Below are 26,828 nucleotides of genomic sequence, written 5' to 3'. Positions count from 1 at the left end.
CAGTAGGAAGGCTCAGCAATCTGGTAGAGGGGTCCTTGGCCAAGCAGAAGTTGAGTTAGGGAGCATGAGGTTCTCCCCCTCCTACCCCCCCGAAGGGAAGAAGGGAGTAGAGCAGGTGGAAGCTTTCATGGGAGTGAGGGGAAGAGGGGGGAAAAGCAGCAAGGCAGGATTCCACCACATAGTTTGGGCAACAGCCCTCAATGCCTCTGCACATAGGGGATACTGTAGCTTCCCTAGAACAGCTCCAGTACCACTACATGGCTAGGGGAAAGGGCTGGGGTGGGGTAGAAGTCCATCATAGAACACCCTCGTCCTCCACCCATGCCACACGTTGGGCCTTAATGTCTCCAAGCCGCGTTGTGCCAAGAGAAATCAACAGGGACTGTAGCATTGTGTAGTGCAGTGAATTGAAAGAAATAGGATGCATCCTGTATGTGTTGAGGCTGGAGCCTCTTCTCAGATATTGAATAAACAATGACAATGAGGTAAAGATCCCAAAAAACCCTGACAGGATATGGCCCACTTTTCTCATCACTGCTGTCTGGAAATTCAAAATGTGATGCCAATTGAACATGCACATGTGTTTCTAAGTTCATTCATGCCAAGTGGGGCTTCTAATCTTTTGAAACTTCAACCGGTCTGAACAAAAGGAATACGGTTTCCCTTTAAAGTCCATTGGCTCTTTGTATTGCCTTTGTCTTTTCACTAGTTGCCCCTATGCCTTAAAGATCAAATAGCATTATTACTCATTATAACATCCTGTGTCAGCTGTAATTTTTCCCCATACAATTTTCAGTGAAAATTGAACTCTTCAGTTTAATCTAATTTTTTTGCAAAAAAAACCCCTTCAGCTTTTCATCAAAAAGCCAAGAACCCAAAGGACCAAACATTTTTCAATGCCAACAAAAACCTTAATATTTTTTTATTAAAATCTTTTTTGTGAAAACCCCACTTTTCAACAAACCACTGTACAAAACTTTTTGTCAACTCTTTTTTTGAATGGTTCTGCTAATAACTATCCCCTTCCCTTCCCCAGAAAAATTGTTCAGGGCTGTGCATAAACACTTCAAAAATCAGAAAGTTCCAAACAAAATGAAAGAGCACTCACAAATATCAAAGAGAAGCAATGTATGATGAGTCTCTAGTGAATATCTAAACTTCCACTAAAAGGTGCCGTTATGGCAGGTTAGTGCAACACCCTTTTTCTTTCCTAAACAAAAAAAAAACAAAAAAACTTTCATGGCTCTGTTTTTGAGATGGAGTTGTGATTTAAGGGCATGAATGCGGAAAGGAATATCCAGTGAAAGTTATTGTCTCTCTGCGTATAATGCAAATGCCACTGTGATGCTATCGGAGTGCTAATTTCTCTGTGTTTTGTAAATACTTTGAAAATTGATAAAGGAGTAAAAGCATTTTTAGATGCACTTGCCACAACCAAGTAAGATTTAGATCATAAAACTAATTATGACCAGCCTAAAAAATTAAACATTCCTTTCTTGTGTGATGATGTTGGAATCCTTCATTGCAAAGCAACTGCATAATCATCAGTAAACACCATGTATGTGCCTAGGCATTTGCCAAGTGCAATAAATAACCCTTGTTCTTTGAGAATCTTTTGTAGGCTTCCTCAATAATGGTTAAAAGATTATAAATAAAAACACAGCATTTTAAATGGCCATTATTATTTTCTTTGGAAGCTCACAGGGTTTTTTCCTCAGGGGGGCAGTGGGAGAAAACCCCAGAAGATGGCAGTTGACTAAGTGCTTCTACAAAACTCAGGGTTTTACTGCCAGGACAAATGCTCTTTCTGGGCTGTTTGCACAAAGCAGAAGTAATTCTCGATGATAAGTTAAGTTAATTAGATGTCTGCATTCCATAGCTCTATTCCTAGGATTTATACTGTACCAGCTCATTTCTCATACTTACAGTTGCTCTAGAATATAATCAAAAAACAATTTGCCTTTTGTGGCAAGTGTCCAGCAAATTCTAGTGGCACCAGTTGCACCTATCTAGGTGAATTGCATCTAATCTATCACTTGCACACAGACACTCACCCCTCCGTATTTTCAATGAACTTTGAACAACGCCATGCAAATAGACTTGCATGTAAGTTCTTTGACACAAGCAATTTATTTGCCATTTATGCTTAAAATCAGTTCAACCAGTGTTTAGTGCATCCGTTCATTTCTGAAGCAAGAATCTATATACATTTTATCCTTTAATGAGTAGATAGCAAGATTTGGCCTCACTAGAGCCACAACACTTGTACATGCCCAAGTTATGTCAAAGTACAATGGTGTACAGATCCAGGATTTGTGTTTGGGGTTCATCCCTGGTTTTATCATTCTGCAACCCTTAAGTGTTCGTTTGCAGAATATTTTTGAAGCATACTGATAGACACATTTTCAAGAACACCGCAATCTTTCACCTGCGTTTAATTGTGAGTACTAACTAATGCATGCAATACATAGGTAGGGTTGAGGGCAGCTAAAGATCAGGAGCCAATATATACTGCTTTGAATATATAGATTATTCAACTACCAGTGTGTGGAAAGAATCTAAAGCACTCTCTGGGCCACATTGCAGTCTCAGGTATAACTAACCTGGTGGTGGAGAAATGTGAGAAACCTAGTGTGAGTCAGAAGGAAACCTTTCTTCTCTGCTGTCGGCAGTTGGAAAGCCTGATGTTCAGGCTGCAAGGATCGCATCATGGACATAATTCTTAAAAATGATGAACCTCTTCAAAATCCTAAGGTGTACGTGAAACTCATTACTTTCAGCATGTTTCATCTGAGTAGCAAATAGCACAACTGTTGCTGTTCTAGACCAAGTGCTGCCTTCTCTGGGTTGGTGTAATAGCTGGGGAAGGTGTCAGGAGCCTTTCACAGATGTTTATGCACCACCACATACACCCTGTGCAGGGGTGAAGCATAATCCTCATGAAGAATGCAGGCACCATGGATATAACACGTAGTTCTCCCATATCACTTTTCATTAGTACATCTCAGAGCACTTTAGAAAGAAGATCGGAATCACTATCGCCATTTCACAGATGGGGAAACTGAGGAATGGAGAGTGAAGTGACTTGCCCAAGTAAAAGCAAAGCCAGTAATAGAGCCCATGTCCCTTGAAGTCCACTCTGGTGCTCTATCCACTAAACCAAACTACTATGAAGAGAAACCAGAATATTCGCTACTCTGTGATGGGATGTTTAACCCACACAAATATGCTGTGAGAGGGTTAATATGGGCCTGAGAGGCCAAATAACCTGCCTTGAGGGTGAAACAAAGCCCAGTTGTGGGAGAGCCAGCCTTCTTTCCATAAAGAGTTGGGTGAGTGCTGTCGGAGGTAGGCAACCTAGAAGAGAGGAGATGAGAAGCAGGCTAAGAAGATACAAGGGAAGAAGACTAGATGGACTTTGGCAGAGGAAAGCTGGAAGCCTGACTGAGATGGGGGGGACTTGAACTGGAGCCTACCTGAACCCCTCTGAGTTAGGGAAGGAGGGTCCCAGATTCTTGATCATGAGGTGGATTGAGGCACAGTGTAAAGCAGCAGAAGTAGGCTTATGACGAGGTAGCTGCTGGCTGAGGAGGCTGAAGGTCTGGTTTTGTGTATGTTTTTGTTGTCCTTTTGGTAAAGGACTCCATGGCTCCAGAATGGGCAGGACTCTGTAAAGTGGTCTGGCTGGAGGGCTAGGACAACTTATGGTGAAGTAGGCTAAAGGAAAGTGGGGAGTTGAGGGGGAAACTGAGGCACCGCTGCTGCATGCCACATCTGGCCACAAAGGAGGGTAGCAACTTGTCACATACCCAAAAAGTAGTGCAGAGAGGGCACAGCCTTGGTCCCATACCAAGTCCAGCTCGTGGGGCACTCTGTACTCATTGAAACTGTGGCAGAACTCCCATTGCAATGTGTGCTTCTGGGGGACTCCCAGGAGGAATTCTGAGTAAGTCCACCTGCTTCAGAGAAGTGCTTCTGCATCACAGCCCCTCTACATTGCCTCCAGCAGAGAGAGTGGTTTAAGAGCCTTAGTTTCATAATTTTCTCCCTTGTCCTGCGCAAATCTGGTGCCCTTAAAAATGCCAGTGTTTAAAAATCAAACAGAAAGAACAAGGGAAGGTCTAACTGGTTATGAAGGGCAGCGCCAGGTTCCTTGGCCACTGGCCTAGAGGGACAGAAACTAGACAGTTTGAAAGGATTAGCTGTATTAGTAGGAGAATAATAAAAATAATTTGAAAGAAAAATGTTACAAAATTTTCTAGATACAGAAAATAGTAATGATGTGGCAAGTTTATAACCAAACTTCTCTAGCATAGCTGATGCCTGGTACAGCTTTAATATCCAATTGAACTAATCTCAAATGTGGAGCTCCCAAGGAAATCTAAATTCAGAAGTGAAGGGGTTAAAACCAAGTCGATTGTTTTTGAACTTACAGGCCCCACCAAGCAGTGAACAACACTTCATTTTATAGCTTGATGTAGGTCTTTTTCCTTTTGAAAAATGATCTGACAAGAAATATAAACAGTCCTTTGTAGAACCCCTTTTATCTTCCTTCATCATCATCATCATTTCTAGCAGCTATGTTTTATTATAAACAGTATAGGCAGAGTTGGGGAAGCAATATAGAAGGAAGAGCACAGACTCTCATGAGAGGTTGAAACAAAATGCATTTAGAAATTCTTATGGGGGCTTTTGACCATTATTTATCACTGCAGAATTAGATGGAAATGCACAGATCTCAAAGAAAAACAAGTAAACATAAAGAAGAAAAATAAAGATCACATTCAACAGAAATTTCTCCATTTGGAAAAACACTTAGCATCCATATTTCCTGTGCAAGTCTATAAGTGGTATTTTTACAAGCTAAGAATATCTCTCACACAGACAAAGATGTTAAGAGAACACAATTAAATTGCAAAGTTAACAAAAGTTAAGAAATGCCAAAATTAAGGTTGCCTATGCAACTTTAATTCAACTCCCTTGTGTGTATGGATTATGATAGTCTTTAATTACATGACAACATGCTATTATTTCCACAGGACCCTGCCTCATTTCGTGCACAGGATGGATGGGGCTCAGTTAAGGAGAAGCTATTCAATATTCTGCTTTCTCCTCATTGTTTAATGTGTGCCCCTATGCCTTAATTACTGCTCGCTATTCATTCTCAGAGCAGGGTTTGGAATTATTAATTTCTTCACAGGCTTTTCCATGAACTCATTATAGTACCTGAGTACTTCACACACATTAATGAATTTATTTTCACAACAGCCCTGTAAGGTGAGCGTCTTCTGTTATCCCAATTTGCATATGGGGATCTGAGACACAGAGATTAAGGTCAAATGTATCCACTAATTTTGGATGCTCAGTTTGAGACACCTAGAACCTGATTTTTTTTCAGAGCACTTAGTATTTTATAACACTTTATACGTTCAAAGCACAGCTCCCATTGACTTCAGTTGCAGCTGTGGGTACCCAGCACTTCTGCAAATCAGATCCCAAGACCGGCACCAAGAAAATGACAGAAATACAGGCTATATGCACACTATAAGCTAAGGATGTGATTTTGTTTTTTCCCTTGCTTGTGTGCACCTACCCACGCTAGCTCTCATCGAGCTAGTGCAAGTATAAATAGCAGGACAGCAGGATCATCAGAAGCAGAGGCAGGGCTGAGCCATGCTGAGTATAAACCCACCTACACCGGTGGGTATGTACTCAGCACAGCTCAACCCCATGACTCTGCTACCCATGCTACTGCAACTACACTGCTATTTATACTCCCACTAGCTTGATGAGAGAGAACGCAAGTATGTGTGCATAAGCAGGGAATCACATCCCTAGCTCATAGCGTAGACCTATCTTTAGTGACCAACCCTTGTCACCCATGCTAGTACCTCTTGAACTTTTAAAGCTGTGAATTCAACTGCATGTTTACAGTCAACTTTTCTTCATCCAAATGATCTACATTCAGCTGGGAATTTCCTTCCCATTTTTTTTCATGTCCACTGCCCTGTAAACTGAAGCTTTCTAGGGTAAATGCATGTTCTTTCACTTTTACCAGTGCTCTTCTTGGACTCAGGCCTTGTCTATGCTACCGGGGTAAGTTGACCTAAATTATGCTAAGTCGACGTACCTTAGGTTGACTTACCACAGTGTCTTCACTGCGCTGCATCGATGGGAGATGCTCTCTAGTTGACTTACCTTACTGTTCTCGGAGCTGGAGTACTAGGGTCAACCAGAGAGCACTCTGCCATCAATTTAGCGCAGGGGTAGTCAAAAGGCGGACCACAGGCCAAATCTGGACCGCCACACACTATTTTTTTTTAACAGACTGTGAAATCTTTTTATTTACTTATTATCATTATTGTTATTGCGGTGTGAAAAGATGTTACCCTGGAGTCTGGACCTTAACTACACCTTGACCAAGAAATTTGAATCTTGACAAAAAATAATTGACTACCCCGATTTAGTGGATCTTCACTAGACCCACTAAATCGACACCCACTGCATCTACTGCAGCAACTTTGATCTCCCCGGTAGTGAAGACAAGCCCTCAGATACGAGATGTAGCTCATCTTACTGTAAATCATGGTCCTTTTCACTGATGTTTTAGGTGTCTGTATTTTCCATTGAAGCATGTGGACGTTTTTGAAGTGTCGTGCTGCATCTACTCTTCTGCATACATTCAAGTACAGGCATCTTGGGAGCCCTGTTGGGCATCCTGGAGAAAGGAGGATATCTTATTTAATGTAGACTGAGATAAGGGCACTGTGGGAAGATTTAATTCTTGTTTTTAGGCCTCAACTCCATCCTTTTTAATTTAAAAAAAAATTGTGGGGAGCATGTACAGTTTGCAAATTGGAATTTCTCTTCTGTTTGCATCACAAACTATTCTCACAGTGTAGCTATCATCAAAGTATTATGTGATTCAGCCAGTGAAATGTACAGAGACACTGTTGTGTCTGTATTGTGTATGTGTTAAGAAAGCTCAAAACCACTATGCAGATAGAAAATGAAAGATACAGGGTCTGATCCAAAGTCCACTTAAGCCAATGGATGTGAGGAAAGTGGAGGTGCTCCTAATTTATTTTTTATTTTATATTGCAAAGTTCATATGTATTCCATGCTGTGATCTTAACCACCTCTGAAGCAATTTTTCTGGTAAGGCTTAATCACCAAACCAATGTTGGCACAATCAGGGCAATCTGACATGGAGACAAAGGCCTTATTCAAGAGCTGGCAACCACTTTCTATGGATGGCCCACAGAATAACGATTTCCCAGTACTGCTTTGTTTCAGGTAGATTGGATGTGCTATGAAAGACCAGACCAGAGCTACCTTGTATGGATAGAAACCTCTTTAATATTTTTAATGAAATAATCACACAATTCCTAGTAGTATTTATGGGAGACTTTAATTTCCCAGCTATAGATTGGAGGACAAGTGTTATTAATAATGTAAGGGCGCAGACCTTCCTTGATGTGGTAGCTGACAGATTTCTTCACCAAATAGTCACCAACCCAACAAGAGGTGATGCCATTTTAGATTTAATATTGATGTCCTCAGAAGAATTGGTTGTAGGGGACAACCTTGGTTCAAGTGCTCATGAGCTAATTCAATTTAAACTAAAGGGAAGGATAAACAAAAATAGATCTGCAACTAGGGTCCTTGATTTTAAAAGGGCAAACCTTAAAAAAATTAAGAGAATTAGTGAGGGAAGTGGACTGGACTGAAGAACTCGAGGATTTGAAGGTGGAGGAGGCTTAAATTAATTTAAAGTCAAAGTTGCGGAAGCTATATGATGCTTCCACCCAAAAAGGGGGAGAAAATGAGTAGGGTTGCAGACCAAACTGGATGAGCAAGCATCTCAAACAGGTTATTAAGAGAAAGAGCCTTAAAGGAATGGAAGATGGGAAGGATCAGCAAGGAAAGCTACCTCTTGAAAATCAGAATGTGCAGGGGGGGCATTGGAAAACCAGCAGTAAAAGGTTCTATAGCCATATAAATAAAAAGAAAACAAGGAAAGAAAAAAATGGGACTGCTAAACACTGAGGATGGAGAGGAGATTCAAGATAATCTAGGCATGGCTGAATGTTTTGCCTCCGTTTTTAATAAGAGTAATGAAGAACTTTGGGGTAGTGGCAGAATGGTTATTGAAAATCAGGCTATGAAAGTGGAAAGTACCACATCTGAGGTGGGAGTCAAACTCAAACAGCTTAATGGGACTAAATCAGGGACCTGGATAATCTCCATCCAAGAATATTAAAGGAACTGGCACATGAAATTGCAAGCCCAATAGCAAGGATTTTTAATGAATCCATAAACTCTGTGGTCATACCCTATGACTGGAGAATTGCTAATATAGTACCTATTTTTAAGAAGGGGGTGGGAGGGGGAGGTGATCTGGGAAACTACTGGCCTGTTAGTTTGACCTCAATTTTATGCAAGGTCTTGGAACAAATTTTGAAAAAGAATGTAGTTAAGGACATAGAGGTGAATAGTAATTGGGCTAAAATACAACATGGTTTTACAGAGGGTATCATGCCAGACCAACATGATCTCCTTCTTTAAGAAGATAACTGATTTTTATTTATTTATTTTAGACAAAGGAGATGCAGTAGATCTAATTTACCTGCATTTCAGTAAGGAATTTGATAACTAATAATTTCTCATTTGGAACTATGTTAATCCCCATCTGCTCCAATTTGAGAATTGAAAAGTGGATAAGGAACTGGTTAAAGGGGAGATTGCAGTGCGTCATACTAAAAGGTGAACAGTCAGGCTGGAGGAAGGTTACTAGTGGAGTTCCTCAGGGATCAGTCTTGGGACTAATCTTATTTAACATTTTTATTAATGACCTTGGCTCAAAAAGTGGGAGTGTGCTAATAAAACTTGTGGATGATACCAAATTGGGAGCTATTGCCAATACGGAAGAGGACCAGAATATCCTACAAAAAGATATGGATGATTTGAAAACTGGAATAATAGAAATGGGATGAAATGTAATAGTGCAAAGTCTAAGGTCATGCACGTAGGGACTAACAAAAAGCATTTTTGATACAAGGTGGGGACTTATCAGTTGGAAATGACAGAAGAGAAGAAAGACCTGAGTGTATTGGTTGATCACAGGATGACTGAGCCTCCAATGTGATGAGGCCATGAAAAAGGCTAATGCAGTCCTAGGATGCATCAGGTGAGGTATTTCCAGTAAAGCCAGGGAAGTGTTAGTACCATTATGCAAGGCACTGGTGAGACCTCATCTGGAATACTGTGTGCAATTCTGGTCTCCCATGTTTAAGAAAGATGAATTCAAACTGAAAAAGGTGCAGAAAAGTGCTACTAAGATGATCAGAGGGAAGGAAAACCTACCTTCTGAGAGGAGACTCAAAGAGCTTGCCTTGTTTAGCCTAACCAAAGGAAGGCTGAGGGGAGATGTGATTGCTCTCTATAAATACATCAGAGGGATAAATATCAAGGAGGAGAGAGGAGTTATTTAAGTTAAGCACCAATGTTGACACAAGAACAAATGGATATAAACTGGCCATCAACAAGTTTAGGCTTGAAATTAGACAAATGTTTCTAACTATTGGAGGAGTGAAGTTCTGGAACAGCCTTCCAAGGGGAAAAGTGGGGCCAAAAAACCTAACTGGCTTCAAGACTGAGCTTGGTAAGTTTATAGAGGGAATGGTATGTTGAAACTGCCTGTGTCTCATCTGCAACTGCTAGTAGCAAATATCCCCAAACGCTAGAGATAGGACTCTAGATGGGAAGGGCTCTGAGTTACTACAGAGAATTCTTTCCTGGGTGTCTGGCTAGTGGGTCTTGCCAACATGCTTAGGGTTCATCTGATTGCCATATTTGGTGTTAGGAAGGAATTCTCCATCTGGTCAGATTGGCTGAGACAATGGGGGGGTTTCGCCTTCATCTACAGCCTGCAGCACAGGTCACTTGCAGGTTTAAACTAGAGTAAACAGTGGATTCTCTGTAACTTGAAGACTTTAAATCATGATTTGAGGACTTCAGTAATTCAGCCAGAGGTTTAGGGGCCTATTACAGGGGTGGGTAGGTGAGGTTCTGTGGCGATATGCAGGAGATCAGACTAGATGATCATGATGGTCTCTTCTGGCCTTGAAGTCTATGAACTAATAACGGTCTGCCTAAGAAAATTATGAACAACACAGTCTTTGATCCATAGCAGAGCTCTTGTCAGTGTCAATAAATTATGTTCACCCAGACTGAAAGCAGACGACCTTTTTAAAAAGTAGTATTTAACAGGGACAAACTTGCAAGGAGGTTTCAACCCTGGCCCTAGTATATTCTAAATAGCCTTAAATTACTGAAATATATTACATAGTTTCAAATGTTTTAAAAATAAGCAAAGCATTTTGAGACCATAAATGTATGGAGCACTCATTATTTTGCCACATGGGACAGTTATGGAAGAGCTACAAAACATCACATGTAAGGAATCTGTCAAAAACCGCCTAAAATAGGCCTGAATCCAAATTGAAGAGATCCAAACAAAAGATAAGGCTTAGAGAGAGCAAAAAGGAGCTGGCCAGTAGCAAGTGGAGGAGAATTGGTGAGTCTCTCTGACATCCCTGTTGTGAAGACCTTGGATTGTCTTGCTTGTAGATTAGTCTTTGTGTGCAAATCATCATAGCCCATGGGAGTGTGCCTGCCAGGAAGCCTCACGTCAGGGGTATATATATGCCTGACACACTGTGGAGACATTAAAATCAGACATATGGGAATCCCAAGAAAGTAAATGAAGAACCGTATATCTTCTTTACTGTATTTCTTCCAGTTTCCCTGTCAAGCTCCAATTTTATTAATTGATACTGCCCTATAAAGGCCGATATCTAACTTTTTAATAGGATCTGTAGGTGCTTTCCACCCCATCATACTATTGAAGAGTGCTTCATGCTGTTAATGTGCAGAACCTGATGTGTTTGCAATGGAAATCATAAAGGGCAGATTGTGATTCTAGGCAGAGCACTAAGCAAGGGGTAGCACATAAAGTGCATCTCCTCATAAATAGCATTGGGAAGCACTGTGACTGACAAACACATCCTGAGTTGCATTTCCCCCCCTATTTCCTCCTTGCTCACAGAAAGTATTCATTTACTGCAACGGTAGTCCAAATTTCTTGGTCAAGGTATAGTCAAGGTACAGACTCCAAAGATAACAATGATAAGTAAGTCAAAAGATTTCAGGGTCTGTTCAAAAGAGTCTGGTGGTCTGGATTTGGCCCACGGTCAACCTATTGACAACCCCTGATTACTACTGGCCGATATTAGCAGTAATTTACTACCCACCTCCTTTGTGCTGCCTTAGCTACTCTGGTGAGTGAGTATGAGGGAAGTGGAGCCAGGCTCTACCCATTCCCCATCTACTTGCTCCTGGAAGAGTTATCAAGCAAGTAGCCCCACTTACTCCTGTGCACCTGGATGCAAGATCTGGGTAGCTCATAAAGTGTACAAGAGGGTGTCTGTGTACGGGGGAAATTCTTACTCTCTCTTGTTCTCTTGCACAGGCATGTAATCCAAGTGTCTGGCTAGCCCATAGTTTGGCTTGGCAGAATTCAATTTTTATTTTATAATTTCAACAGATATCCATTTATTTTCAACCTTTTTAAAAAAAATTATCTGTTTTTTGTTTAACTTTCACAGTTGAGGGAAATTATGGGGAGGGGGTGTCAGACAATAATTGTTTAATGACAGTAGATGTTGAAGTTCAGAAATTTAAAGGTCTATAACTGTTAAAACATAAATTTGTCAACATCACCAGACAAAATATACAAAGTAAATATCCTTAAATCAAAGTTCTTAAGCAGAATTTTTGTACTCTCCCTATCTGGAAATATTTTTTTCATAGGTTTGTGTATGTATGCAATGAAATCACCATATGCACACATTGTTTACTGACATTTGCCAATAAAGATCGAATCTGTCCAAGCCTGCCCATAGTGATGCAGAACAAAAGCTACCTTTCAGCATGGTTTTTACCATATCTTTACTCCTTACCGCAGAATGAGATCTGGCTTCTAGGAGGTACGTTATGTACAGTACTACACGAGGGCCTGAACTAATACCCCAGAGTGAAACACTGGTTCTGGATTTAGGATGTCTTTTAAGACTAACCGTGTTAAGAGCAGGGGTGGTCTGTTTGCCTTATCACAGAGTTCAGAGGCAGCTGCAATATTTGCATACAGATGTCAATCCATTCTCCTCCCTCTTCCCCATTAATGCTTGGATCCTCTTTGGGGTCAGCCCCATCGCAAATTAAACACATATTCTTTCTGAAATGCATATTTAGTATATATTTCATATATATGCAGGGTCTCAGCTGTTGTATTTTTTTCAGGCATGTGGAACAGGATAAAATAACATAACCCCTGTGATGCACAGGGTGTCCACTTGAATACAAACTCAGACTAATATAGTATATACCTCAGGGCCTGTGAGTGCTGCCTGTCTGCACTGTTGGCTAAACTCTACCCTTGACCTTTGGATAAGGTCAAAGGGAGTTAAACATAGATCTAGGGCAATGTATGACCCACAGGCACATGGAGAACATTAAAAGAGTTAATCTTTAGGTTCCCTTCCTACCCCGGTAGTTTAGTCATGCCAAAAGCAGGTTCAATACTGTAGATTTTTTTTTTTGTTAAGTCCGATGAATTAAGAAATGCTGATAGTAGACATGCTGGTAAACTGGTTTCTTCTGAATGTTTAAAAGCATGAGTGTTGATGGAAAAGGGTTGGAGGGACAGCCTGAAGCCTTTGTTTATCTATGGAATGGGTACACTATTCAAATAGAGATGCAAGCTTTCTCACACAGCCCAACCAACCAGCCTCAATCCCATCTTGTAAACCCCTAGGGGTCCTGACCCAAAAGGGAGTCAGTCACAAGACTATTGTGTGTATATTGGGGTGAGGGGAGGGGATTGCAGTATTTTTATCCTTACTTCTGCACTGCTGTCAGAGCTGGGTGGCTGGAGAGCAGTGGCTGCTGGCCAGGCACCCAGCTCTGAAGGCAGCACTGCCGTCAGCAGCAGTGCAGAAGTAAGGGCGGCATAATATGGGAGGGTTGTCACTTTTTAGGTGCATGGGGTCATCACAGCCTAAAATATTTTCAAAGGAAGGCCCAGCCAAAAACGTTTGAGAGCCCCTGCCCAGGCCATCTCACTCTCTCATGCACACCCACTGTGAAGGGGCAGCTTTAGCCCTACATGCACACACTACTCTAGCACTTTCTCTGTACCACCAGATAGTGCAAAGCAGACAAATGGCCCACTGAAATGAGCCCAGGGTTGGGCTTCCTGAATGAAATGTGTTTTTTTTAAGTAGGTATTTGAAGGGGAGGGGAAGGAGAATGTTCGGCACACAGAGGTGGGAGGCTGTCTCAATGTGTAGTGGTGGCAGAAAAGAAGTTACAAACCACTGTCTTAAGGGATATGCTTATATTTAATCCATTGTAATTGACAGAAGATGAAAAGCAGTCTAAAAGCCAGCTGGGAACCAGTGTTTCTTCCTGTGTCTCTACGGCTGTTTTCTTGTTGTAACAAACCAGAGCAGAGTACTGCTTGAACAAAAACCACAGCCTTTTGATTTTTTCTCTTATCTACAGCATTCTGTATTTTTATCAGTATTGCTATGTAGATTGAAGAAAAAAAACACTATATCAAATGGACCTTTTGGCTAAAATGTGGCAGCTGGTTTATGTCAAACGTGAATAATTTTACATCTTTGATCTTGCAGCTAGGGCAACTAGGCCTGCACTTTTAATGACTCACACTAGACAGAATGAAGTCTGTTGCTGAAAAAACAGGAGGGGTACCATTAATCTATTTTTTTTTTAAATAAACAGAGTTGTAATAGCTCTTTAAGCTGAAGAGGATAGATCCAGAGCTGGAATGAAGGACCTAAGTATCAGCCAAGTTCTGTGAATAGTGTGTATATAATAACTTATTGTGGTAGTGCTTTTTTGTGATCTACAAGAACGCGTTCATGGTGTTACCAATTTAGCAACTGCATGAGAGAGAGAAATATTTGTAATCACTAGGTGCATTGGCTACACATTTCCCCTTCTTCTCCCCCCACCCCAAAAAAACCATTTTAGTGGCTTTTTTTCTTTATCTATTCATCTTACAGACTATATATGTTGTATTGTCCTTTCCCCTAAAACACCTCAACTTAAAACTAATTAAAATCAGACATTTCTGATGCATGTTAGTACTATAGTGACTAGAACACATCAGGCTACATCAAGAATTGCTGTTAACTAAATCTGCCCCTCTTTGTATTCACTGCATACAAGTTCCACTAAGCAGAAGCCCAATATAGTGACTATGGCAAACAGTTTCTTTCTCTCTTTCTAATCTAATCTGGGGTGCCTATCCCAATGGCAGCTAAATGTAATTTTCTTCTGAACCTTAAGAAACAGGTGGCTTTCAGGGTGGGTCAGGCACAAGTCAGGCTACAGGGACTGTTCAGATTGTGGTCTTTTTACAGCGTAATCCCCTTATGACAAAGGGCATGTCTACACTTTCCATTTAAAGTGCAAAAAGTCCCTTTTTTGCACAAAAACCGTGGGAGCATCTGCACTTGCCAATGACTTTTTGCGGTGAAACTCAGAAGTTTCACCACAAACAGAAAACCACCTCCACGAGAGCTGTCTAGCTCTTACTAGTGATATTTTTGTGGTGATGTGCAAGTGAAGACACGTTCTTCCTGTTTACACAGCTTTTAGCCTCCAGAGGATATCCCACAGTGCCTATGACCACTCTGGCCAGCAGCTCTGCTGCTCTGATGCCAGGTAAACAGACATCCGCCCCTCCCCTGTAAAGCCCCGGGAACTTTGAAACTCCCTTCCTGTTTTCTTGGCAAGTGCTCACTTATCTGGCCAGGTGACGATGCCTGCTCCACATGATCCCCTGCTTGGAGCAGTGCTGAGCTACTGGAGCTGATCTGTGTGCAGGGACCCAGGATGCCCCATGATTACCCCTCCCCCCTTCCACAAGACCTAGCCTCAAAATGGAGAGAGCTGCCCTGTAGATAGCTGCCCTCAGTGGCGATAGAAATGCTGCAAATGATGCCTGTGGAAGTAAGTGAACACAAACCAGCTCTTTTCTCTTTACCGGTTCCACTGTTCTACAGCCAAAATGCTTCTGAAATAAATGTAGTCAAACTTTACTAATTCCGGGTCACTGAGAACGAAAATGATGCTTAAAATTGTTGATTGGCTCTAGTTTTCAAGATATGCTATTGGGTCAGTATATACGACCCTTGACTTGGGAATGGCGGAGGATAAGTGAGTTATAAAGGGAAGGGATCTCAATTTAAACCAGAAATGACTAAAATACATCTTTGACTGGATCTATGAATAAATCTATGACTGGGTTTGGACAGTACTTGCTTTTTAGGCAAAACAATGAATGATGCAATCTGAAGCTGGTATTATGTCATACATGATATGAATTGCATCATGTTATTCCTAGAAGTCATGGATGATGCAATCATAACGAAGCTTACATCACTCTGGTGAACAAATTGCCCTATATCAGCTCTAGAAATCATACAGTGTCGTGCTCTCTTATTTGTCAGTGTTTGATTTTGCAAAGGAACACATTTCTGTTTAGCCAAAGTGAGCAGAGATGCCTCATACTTGTGTGAACAGTGCAGATAACTTCTGCTATGTTTGTGGTGAAGTGACTTTTGCATCACAAAAGTGCAGTATAACCACTATGGTTAAGAAAGCCCATCACCTTTATTTTGGCTGCAAAATTGGAGATCAGGACAAGAGGTGGGCCCCACACGTATGCTGCAACACTTGTGCAACAAATCTTCGCCAGTGGTTGAACAGGAAAAGGAAATCTATGCCTTTTGCAGGGCCAATGATTTGGAGAGAGGTCATACCAGCAATTGTTACTTCTGCATGGTGCCTCCAGTTGGGAAAGGTGTGTCAAAGAAGAAAAAGTGGACTGTGCATTATCCAAACATTCCATCAGCTATACGCCCAGTACCCCACAGAGAAGGACTGCCGATTCCTGATGCACCAGAATCATTCTCACTTGAGTCAGACAAGGAAGAGGATGAAACTTCTGGTCCTGAACCATCAATGTCACAGGACCCACATTTTCTCCCATCCTCCTCCTCTGAACCACACCTCATAACACAAGGTGAACTCAATGACCTTGTCAGGGATTTGGAACTACCCAAGAGTAAGGCAGAGCTGTTGGACTCCAGACTACAGCAGTGGAATCTCCTGGCAGGTGATGTTAGGGTTTCCATGTTCCGTGACCATCAAAAGGATCTTGTCCTGTTCTTCTTCATGGAAGGTGATCTTGTAGCCTGCAACAACATGGATGGTGTGATGGCAGCCCTCAACATCGTTCACGATCCAGATGAGTGGAGACTGTTCATTGATTCATCGAAGACGAGTCTTAAAGCTGTTTTACTGCACAATGGCAATATTTTGCCATCAATTCCAGTTGGTCATGCAGTCCATATGAAGGAAACCTATGAGAACATGAAACAACTTTTGAGGTGCATAAACTATGACCAACATCAGTGGCAGCTTTGTGGCGATTTGAAGGTTGTTGCTCTCTTGCTTGGTCTGCAGACTGGATACACAAAGTAGTGCTGTTTTCTCTGTGAATGGGATAGTCGTGCAAGAGATTCCCACTACATCAAGAAAGATTGGCCACTCCGACAGTCATTGGAGCCTGGGAGGAAAAGTGTTCAGCATCCACCACTTGTTGAATCAAGGAAGATTTTGTTACCACCCTTACACATCAAGGTAGGTCTGATGAAGAACTTTGTCAAGGCCATTGACAAAACACAAGCAGCTTTCAAGTACCTCCGTGGAAAATTTCCAAGGTTAAGTGAAGCTAAGATAAAGGAAGGTGTCTTTGTTGGTCCTCAGATTCGTGAACTTCTTCGAGATGATGCATTTGACCATGCACTGCGTGGCAAGGCAAAGACGGCATGGAAAGCCTTCCAGTTAGTGGCAATAAATTTTCTCAGAAACAACAAGGCAGACAACTACAGGTCGTTGGTGGAAAACCTCCTCAAGGCATACAAAAGCCTTGGTTGCAACATGTCACTAAAGATACATTTTTTGCACTCTCATCTAGATTTTTTTCCACCGAACTGCGGAGCAGTGGGCGATGAGCACGGCGAGCAATGAGCACGGCGACCAGGACATTGCAACAATGGAGAAACGCTATCAGGGCAAATGGAGCCCATCAATGCTTGCAGACTATTGCTGGACAGTGACAAGAGATGCTCCATTTAATGAATACAAGAGACAAGCCAAGAAGCGCCAAGTAGACACTGAATAGGACTAAACTATGTACATAGTTTTTTGCCTTTTGTTTCATAATAAATGTTATTTATATAACCCTTTTGCTGATTTTTAAAGTGATTTTTACATAAACAGGACAGGTGACATATTATCATGTAAAGCAACCATAAACACATGAAAAGACCTAGGTTTACAATTTATAATTAAAATTCTATCTACACAATATACATAGACATAAAATATAAAAACTTAAATATCTTAAACTGTAGCCAATCAGTTGTTTTAATTGTCATATTTGAATTCAGCACATCAAAATACATAATAAATAGCACATGTTATCTCTGAAGCAGACGACTTCTCAAAAATTGTAGACCAGTGTTCCCTATTACCAGTGAAACTGCCAGCGCAAAAACTCTGCAAGTGTAGACATAGCCAAAGAAAAGGTAAGCCTGTGTGCTGGTGGTTAGAAAAAACAATCTTCCATACGGTCTGTGCTGGCTTAGTTTTGACCATGTGCTCAGGACCTTGCTAAATGCAAAGTAACTCTTTACAAGCTGTTCTGGAAAGTCACCAGTACCCTTCCAGTGGACTGTCTTAATATGGTTCGCTAACAAGCTTCAAACCTGTCAGCCTGCAACAGTTCACTGGGTTTTCAGTTGTTAAGCCATAAATCCATTCAGCTAACAAGTCTTCATGGAGCCTAAATCGTGTCTTGACGGGCTTTCGTCAGACTGAAACAATAGCACCAATAGATTAAAATATGTGTAAGCAAAAGTGCCTGTAAATGGCAACAGGTCACAAGAGGTAAGTCACTAGCATGATGCAATGTGGAGAGAATTCCCTGATGTCACTAGAGCATTTAACAATCACTAGAATTACCTCAGGGTTCAGTTCCCAAGTTTGTTGCCTTTTCAATTTTTTTTATTGATGACTTTGACTTAATGAGTTGGAGCTGTGTATGGGGGTCTTTCCATTGACTGGCGCTGGATCATGCCTTTAGAGTGGTAAAAATTTAATATCCACAATGAGTATGTATTCAGTCTTTACTCGATCCTGACTCAAGCAATCTCCCATTGAAGTCCACAGTAACACGCCCTGCCCTGCTCACCAGAAGTACCAAGGTGGGACAGCATGTAAAGGGAGGGCTCTGTAACTCAGTGGGGCTGGACCAGGGAAGGAGGTGGACATTTCCTTTAGGGAGCCAACCCCTCAAGCAGATCCCAGACCAGCAGCCAAGCAGATCAGCGCCCTACTAACTGGGAAGCCAGAAGGCTTCAAGGAGTTGCTGGAGAGGATGCCACGACCCCCCCCCCCCTCCAAAGCTCGGCCCCGTCACTCCTCTCCTCCCTCCCCCCGTTGCTTGCTGGATTGTCTCAAGAAGCCTGCCTGCAGGTAGGAGGTGGCCCTGGGTGAGCAGGGGCTGGCGCGGGTCAGTGACCCGGTGCCACATCCACCCTGCAGTAACTGGACTTTTGGTTTGGGTGCCATTTAAGGTTGCTGGGTCCCCAAAAATCAGGCACCCCTGGAAACCCTAAATGGCACCTGGACACAGAAGCCAAAAAACAGACTGTCTATGTAAAAAGCGGACAGGTGGCAATCCTACTCCCTCCGAACCCGAGAGGGAGGGACCATTACACTCCTGTATGTATTTTAATAGTGACATTTCAGTAGGATCTGGTTTGATTTCACATAGGGATGTATTTTTTACATGAGTCCTGTTTTGTCACACTATATTTCTATCTAAAGTATTGCTCCAGCACCCTTAACTAAACTAACTTAAAATATAGCACACTGTATCCCATTAAAATATCAGCAAAATGGGCAGTGTTGTAGCATGGTTCCCCTTTTGCTTACACCAGTGTCACTCATCTAACCAGCAGTAGCAGATGTTTGAGGCTTTGCTGGTTGGCTTCCGAATGGAGGAGAAATCAGTGATGTGAAGTCTGGGTACATTCTGAGTGCAACATGTTTTATTTACACATATCCATCCATTCTGGAGCAGAGAGCTTGCAAGGCAATTGGGAATTTCAGACTAATTGGTGTCCTGTTCCCAGAAAGCAGAACTGCCTTAAAAACGTTCTCCAGTCAGAGACCACCACAGGCAGCATACTCTCCTGCTGCTCGCACAGCTCCCTCTTCAAGGGCAACACCACCATCTCAACACAGACCCTTCCACATCCAAAACGAACAACACAGCATGTCTGAACATTTGCTTGCACACTGAGAACTAGGAAGACTATATGTAACAGCGCCACCTACATGGCACCTGCGATAGCATTGCACTATTTATAAATATACACTTAGCATCTATTACATATAAGAGAATATTAAACTATCAAAAGTACAATAGAGAGAATATATTTTCCCCAGAAAATATTTGTAACATTATCAAAAATAATAATTTCATGGTCAATAACTTACCTCCAGCTTATTTTAGTGTTTCTTAGTCAATGTATTATCATCACTCCAAATGTACAAGGTTTTCCACCATTTCACACAGTATTTTATGTGGTGGGAAGCAAAATCCAGACAATAACTATCTTCTGATGGAATTGGAGTTCTGTTTGCGCCAAAGATTCTGTTAATGCTTTTCTGTATTTATTGATTAAAACTTGTTTGTGCTGTCTCCAGCAATTAGACATTTGGATCAGCTAGCCAGGGATCAGACAGTGTGTACTGTAACATGTAACAGATGCCCTGAAAGCGCGTCCTGCTCTCCTAATCTTGTGCCCCTTTCTTTTGCTAGTTAGTAATGTGAATTTGTTTCTAAATCAGCAAAAAGCCAGTAATCAGCAAATGTGTACAGAATGAGGTTGAAATGGATGGGAGACAGCCTGTTCCTTTTGGACTAGTTATTCAGTCCAGATGTGTCTTGCATAATTATTTTGCATAAAACCTTAGGTATCTAGACATGCTGAGCCAGATTTTTGTTTGGTGTAAATTGTCACTGCACAATTGACTTCAGTGGAGCTATGCTGATTTGCACCAGCTGAGGATCTGACCTGCTCAATATATATATTTTTGGAAAGAAGGAATCTTATCTATGTCCTTCAAATAGAATAACTCCAGGTGCCACCAAACCTGCTGTGTCTGGAGACCTTGAGCAAAGCAGACATTTTGAGTTCTATTTGTTTTGACTATAAGTCTGTATCAGCCCTAGAGGAGCTGGCATAATGGGGAGTCTGAAATAGGGGATTTCCTTTGCCTCAGAACACAAGCCTCTGCTACTTAGCTGATCTGTGTCTGACATCCCAGCATAGCCGCCTGGCAGACATTTCAGTTCACCTCTGCCTGAGACGTAGCAGCATTGATTGTGTTCATGGCAGCTAGTAGAAAAGTTCAGGCCAAACCAAGCCCAAAGAACCAAAAACTGTTCTAGGAAGGATGTAAGGGAAGTATTTTTTATTATTTAAGCTAATTTACATGGAGGGGGGATTTTATTTTAGAGAACTTTTATCTGAGGGATAGCTACTCACATGAGCTACACTAGTCTTAGCAATGGAGAAAGAAAGGAAAAATAACCCATCTAAATATATTTTAGACTTTGGAAGATAAGGAGCTGAGTGGAATATTTCTGATGGGACCAGGGGCATGACTTTGATCTTGCTAACACTAATGTATAAAAGAAGTAACTCAGTGGAAGTCGGTGGAGTTACAACAGGTCTATGGTTTCCCATCATGTGTGATTTATTGAGCTGAATATAGTATGTCTGTGAAGCACAGGGAAAAATAGCCCAAGCTTCTATTCACTTGGAGCTGGGCAGGGAATCTTCCCCTCCTCCACTGAACAAACCGCTAAAAGACGTACATAAAGCTGTTGCAGAGATAATAACTAAAGGATTTGCAGCAGGTGTTGAGCATTCTAGTACCATCTGGGCCTGTCTAATTCCAGCCAAAACAATCTCCTCTGCAATTGCACAGAAGGGTAGAGATCTGATAGTAGCTAGTAGTAAATCAAAGTCAGGACAGGGGGAAAGGAGAGCAGAAGCCCTGGCTCAAGCATGGAGACTGTTACAGAGGCTAGTAAGGTGGTTGTGGTTCCATTAATCATACGGAAATGTTAATGCTAGTGACCAGCTCGCATTCTTTGTGCAATAACTTTTATTTATGTATCATGAAATTTTAAATTTGCTCTGGCTCAGAACTGTTCGGGCATGTGCCAGGTTACAAAATCAATGCAAAACACACCAACAAATAAATGAACAAAGGATCCCCCGCCTGAGTTCAGTTAAAATATTTTCCTTTCACTTAACTCCGACATAAGGCTGATAAAATAGATGGGCCATACACCATGCCCTGAAACACAACCATCACTTAAAATTCACGGTCACAATCAGTGTCCTGTATTGCGGCCAGAAAATGACTGGAAATCAGTAGAGACTTCAGATCTAAAAGCTTCAGCAATAGGGAACTCATGACAACTGGCCCAGGACTGATGGGGTGGGGACAGCTGGGGAGGAGAGACAATTGTAATGAGACCCTGCGTTCAGGGGGCTCCCCAAAACATATACCATCTATGTCAATAAAGAAATGGGAGGGGTACCGTCCCAACAAACATGATGTAACAGGGCCCCATACTTCTCTTGACAAGCCTGTGGGAGTGGCATCACTAAATAACCTGCATTCTGCACCAGCTGCAGCTTTTGAGTGAACTTAAGGACTCTCCCTCTCACTCTAAAATGTGGCAGCTGCGGGATGTCTGTGCAGCAGCTACACAGGGACAGACAGACACACACACCTCAACCCTGAGCCCCTCCTGCACCCCAAACCCCTCATCCCCAGCCTAGAGCCCCCTCCCACACTCTGAACCCCTCATTCCTGGCCCTACCCTGCAGCCCTCACCCCTGCACCCCAACCCTGAGCCCCTCCCAAACCCCTCATGACCAGCTCCGTTGGGTCACGGGCATCAACAATTTTCTTCAACTGGGTCCCCAGGGACAAAAGCTTGAAAACCACTGCTGTAGGCTACATCGCAATAGCAAAGTTGGGGAAAATGCTCCTAAATCTCATTACTGCAGAAATGTATTTGATTCTGCAATTGTTCTTACTCGAAAAATAAGAACTAGACAATGGATAGTCATTAAGAAACCTAAAATTCACTGTTATTGAAATATAAATGTAAAGGTAGGATCATACTTCAAACACTTATCAGAAGCCAGGGCCCTCTGTACTCCTCCATGAATTATTTGTAGCAATGTATGTTAGATAAATGGACATGAGCAGGAAGTGAAATACTCTTGTAGCTCACAAGGTTTGAAATAGGGCACGATGACCCAAACTAAATACCCAGAAACGGTTAAGAACTGAGCGACTGTTTCAATAACTAACTTGTGACTCCTGATGCTGAATCTTGAAGCAGAAGATGTAACAAGGAGACAGGTATCAGGACACCCAATGAACATCATGCCAGTTGAGACTCTTAGTCCTTAATGCTGCTGCCTTCAATGGTCAAAACTTGATGTTTCAGAGAGAGGTTGGGAAGCCCATTACGTTACCTTACTGCCATAGACAGTGGGATATTCAAAAGTCCTCCGTATTGGCCTAACTGTGCTCTCTCTGATGTCAATGGGAGCAGAGTTAGGCTGCTTTTAAAAATCTTACCCTATAAATGCAGAATCTCCTTCCAATGTAAATATATAGCCTGGAAGCCTGTATTAATTTAGTTACTATGCTGTGGCTAATCACCAATTCATCAATATTTCTTGATCGCTTTCATAGAGGTGACTGTATCGAAATATTTTCTCCTTGATTCTGTTTTTCTCTTATGTATGTTAACATTTTTGTAGAGGAAAAGCATTAATAAAAAGATCTTACAAAAAACTTGGGCTACAGAATGTTGTGATACAAATTAGTCTGGATATTAGTAATTGCAGCATTCATAGCGCCTAGGAGAAAATACTGTGCCAGTGGGGCTTGAGCTAGCATGCAAACAATAGCAGTGTGGACGCTGTGGCTCGGGCTCTCAGGTCCCTCAGCTTTTGATCCGGAGCCACACTGCTATTTTTTAGCATACTAGCTCAAGTCTGTCTATCCAGGCTGAGTGGGTGGCTCAGTTCTCCCACTATGGTTGTTTCTGCACTGCAGCTGGAAGCAAAAGTATAATGAGCGTATGTATTAACTTCCAGCCCAGCACGTCATAGCCTGCAATTTTGCAGGTCATGGAATGCCAGCATTCAGTAACCAGAAGCCATATTTTTTCCTTGGCAGCTGAAAGTGTTAATTCCCATGACGTGATAACACAATCATGTTATCTTGTGGTGCTGAGGAGATAATGCGTGTCTCCATTGTGAATCTTTTATATCTTGCCCAATTTTTTTCACAGATTCTGATTTTAAATGAAGTGTCTACACAGAGTTTTCTATGATCCAAATGCAGGTTTTGGTCATAATTAGTACAGTTTGGGACTCTCCTATCAATAGGTGGGTAATAGTACTCCATTATTTATTAATAATCATGTTTGTCACAGTTTCAGGATTAACTGCACCTTTGACACACAGTCTTCCTTGAGAGCACCCACTTAAGATTTTAGGCTGTCCACCTGTTTCTCTAAGGGTGGAGATTCATGTGTCCCTCCCTTCAGATGGGGGGTTTTAGGCTTGGAGTCCTTCTAGACCTCACTACAATTTCCCAGCAGGTCTGATCAGTGTCTGGCATCTGTGTTTAACTCTTTCTTCAGGGGATAATACAGTATATGCCAATTACCAGCCAACTTTCACAAAGCAAACCATTTAATCTTAGGGCAAAAGCATTTACAGAAAAAAACATATAAAAGAACCTCCATGTATGCTAAAAGTGTACCAAAGGTCATCCCCAAATCCATCCTAGGGCTCTCATAGACATCAGTCTTTTAAACTGGGTTGCATCTACCAATGCAGAGTACTAAAATGTTCAGTCTAGAAGTGGGGTACCAGAACATCAGAGCAGGAGTACACAAGTACACTAGGGTTTGTTCTTGAAAGGGGGTTAGCAAGGTTGTGTCATGTCTCTGGCCTGGCAGAGACAGTGGTGAGTGATCAGCAGTCAATAATGATCTAGTCAAAATAGCACACCTTGGGACAATGGGTTTGCTCTAGCTGGGAGAAGACACTTCCTCCTCTTGTCTGAAGGGATGGGAGTTGGGAGTAATGTGAAGTTACCAGAAGCTTCACAACTTTGGATGGAGTGCTGGGGTGTGTTTAAGTGTGCCCAAGGGGCTTGGTGGCTGGACAGTGGGTTCCAATGCTGAGGTGGGGAGTGCCAGACATTAGGTCTATGGAGGGGTGCCTAGTGATCCTGAAAGTGGGGCACTGTCTGGACTCCATCCAGGCTCCAGGAGCTTGAAACACCCCAGGGATCCAGAGTGGCAGTGGCTTCAACTCACAGCAGGTCTGTGGGTAGCCAGGAAGGGGTGGGCACTCACTAGGATCAGTAATGGTTTATTACAATATTGTCTAGGAACCAACTGAGATTGGACCCCATTATGCTAGGCTCTGTACCAACACAGAGTAGTAGATAGTCCCTGCCCCTAACCCACAACCTGTCTATCCAACAAATAATTTCCTAAACTCTTTTGCATCATCTCTCAGAGCTCTGGAACAGCTCCCTATGATTGATTATGTATATTGCTTTAAACTTGATCCAAACTGTTAGTGCCTGTGCTTATAAATACTGGCCTCGCTCCATACAGCATGTTTTCCTATGTCTTATCACAGATTATAGAAACTAGATTTTTTTCCATCTTTTATTTTCTATCATCTTGTCCCTCCCTCTGTCAGTTCAGGAATGTTCTCTACAATATATTTCAGAGTATCTTTTCCTGTTTAGTTTTAAGTGACCTTCAGGCTTCCATCAGACTATTTTGTAGTCTCATAGATCTTTGCTAGGAAAAAATTCCAGATTGCCTAAATTTTACTTTGTTCAGTTTCATCCCACTATTTCTAATTGTTGTCTTTGCTTTTACTGGTAAGTAAAGGACCTGGATCCCTTTAGGTTTTGGCTTCTTGGGAAGTGTGAAATAATTCTGGAGTTAGGTCCTATGGAAAATCCTAAAATAGATAGGAAGTATAAGCGGGACACAATAGGTAGAACATTACTAAATATTTTGGAGCTATGCAGCGTGGATCTGCCTCAAACTTAAAACAACAAATTATTGACATTTTATGTTTCTTCTATGAATAAGCTTTCTTCCTATTATTCCACTTACTGCCCATACAACCCACCTCTGCTTCAAAATTCAGTGGATAGAATTTTTCCTGTAAATATTACTTTTTTCATCCTTCCATCTATTTTTAATCCATTGCTTTAAAAAAAAACATTGCCATGTATGTTCCATGTTTGCATTCAAGCCCATACCCTTTGACCCTATTCTGATAGAGCCTCTTTTCTTCCAAATCATTCTGCTCCACCACCATCCCCTTCAGAAAGAGTCCAGTGGATAGGCCACCCTAATTAACTTAGCAGTATTATCTAGATAATCTCATTAGACTTCATAATCCTGATTAAAATGTGCAGCCAACAACAAATGACAGTGTGTGGCTAAAACAGTTTCACAGGACTGCAATTTTTAGTTGTCCTTCTCAGACCGTAAAATAGTGCCTTTTTACATTCAAGGGATCTTAAAAGTTAGCACTGTAAAAATAATAATCATTTAGAGACCGGTTATGCAGTAGCTATTCAGGCAACTACAGTGCCTACGGTCTTCAGTAGTATTTTATACTCCGCCTTCGACAGTTGGTACATTATTGTATCTAATCTAGCTATTATATTTATATGCCTATCACCTTGGTTATTGGACCTGCTTATTTTGTAGAGAGGAATATTGCCTGGGATGCTAGGTATATTACCACATTGCTACTTCTGTAGAACAACTAAAATGACAACTCTGCCAGTGCAGTATCCCTTAATGCACTCATGCTACATCTCTTTCTACTCTTTGCAGCTGAGGCTATACTCACTTTGCTCTGCAATGTATCCTAAAGAGGTGCTTTCCAGCTCCGTGTTTGGCACAGTGACATCTGGTCACCACTTGCTCTGCTTCTGGCTGTGCTCTCTTGGAGGTTGGAGCTTTCCCTTTACTACTCTGATAGTTGCTGGCTCAGGGGAAGAGAAGTTAATGTTCTTTGAATCTTCACCCCTATGTTGGGGAGGATTTGTCTATAGCCCCAAGTCAGAGCAGGAGAGGAATGGTGTCTTGCATTGCTGACATCTCAGCAACAAATGTAGAGCAAGAACCATTCTGTATAGGGAGGGCTGTTCTGGGCTGGACTTCTTTCGGTGAAGCAAAATCAAGCAGGCTATATAGGGGAGAAACTCTGAGTGGAACTTCAGGCACACCCCTTTGGCATATTGAAACTTTGGTCCTCATTCTCATTTCCTGTGCTTCTGATAGAATTTCCACTGGTCTTTGGCCCCCACCTCTTCCCCCTCCTGAACAGTGACATGCTAATCATCCTTGCACCAAACCATGGCAGCAAGGTTGCAAAGGAAATGGCCTTCCTGTAAGCTGCTGTTTGCTGATCTTTGCCAAGCAGTCTTATGTATGCTGA

This window comes from Chrysemys picta, chromosome 6 (assembly GCF_011386835.1).
Source record: "Chrysemys picta bellii isolate R12L10 chromosome 6, ASM1138683v2, whole genome shotgun sequence".
NCBI classification, from domain to species: domain Eukaryota; kingdom Metazoa; phylum Chordata; order Testudines; family Emydidae; genus Chrysemys; species Chrysemys picta.
The sequence above is the reverse complement of the archived record's forward strand: the minus strand, read 5'-3'. Positions refer to the sequence as shown.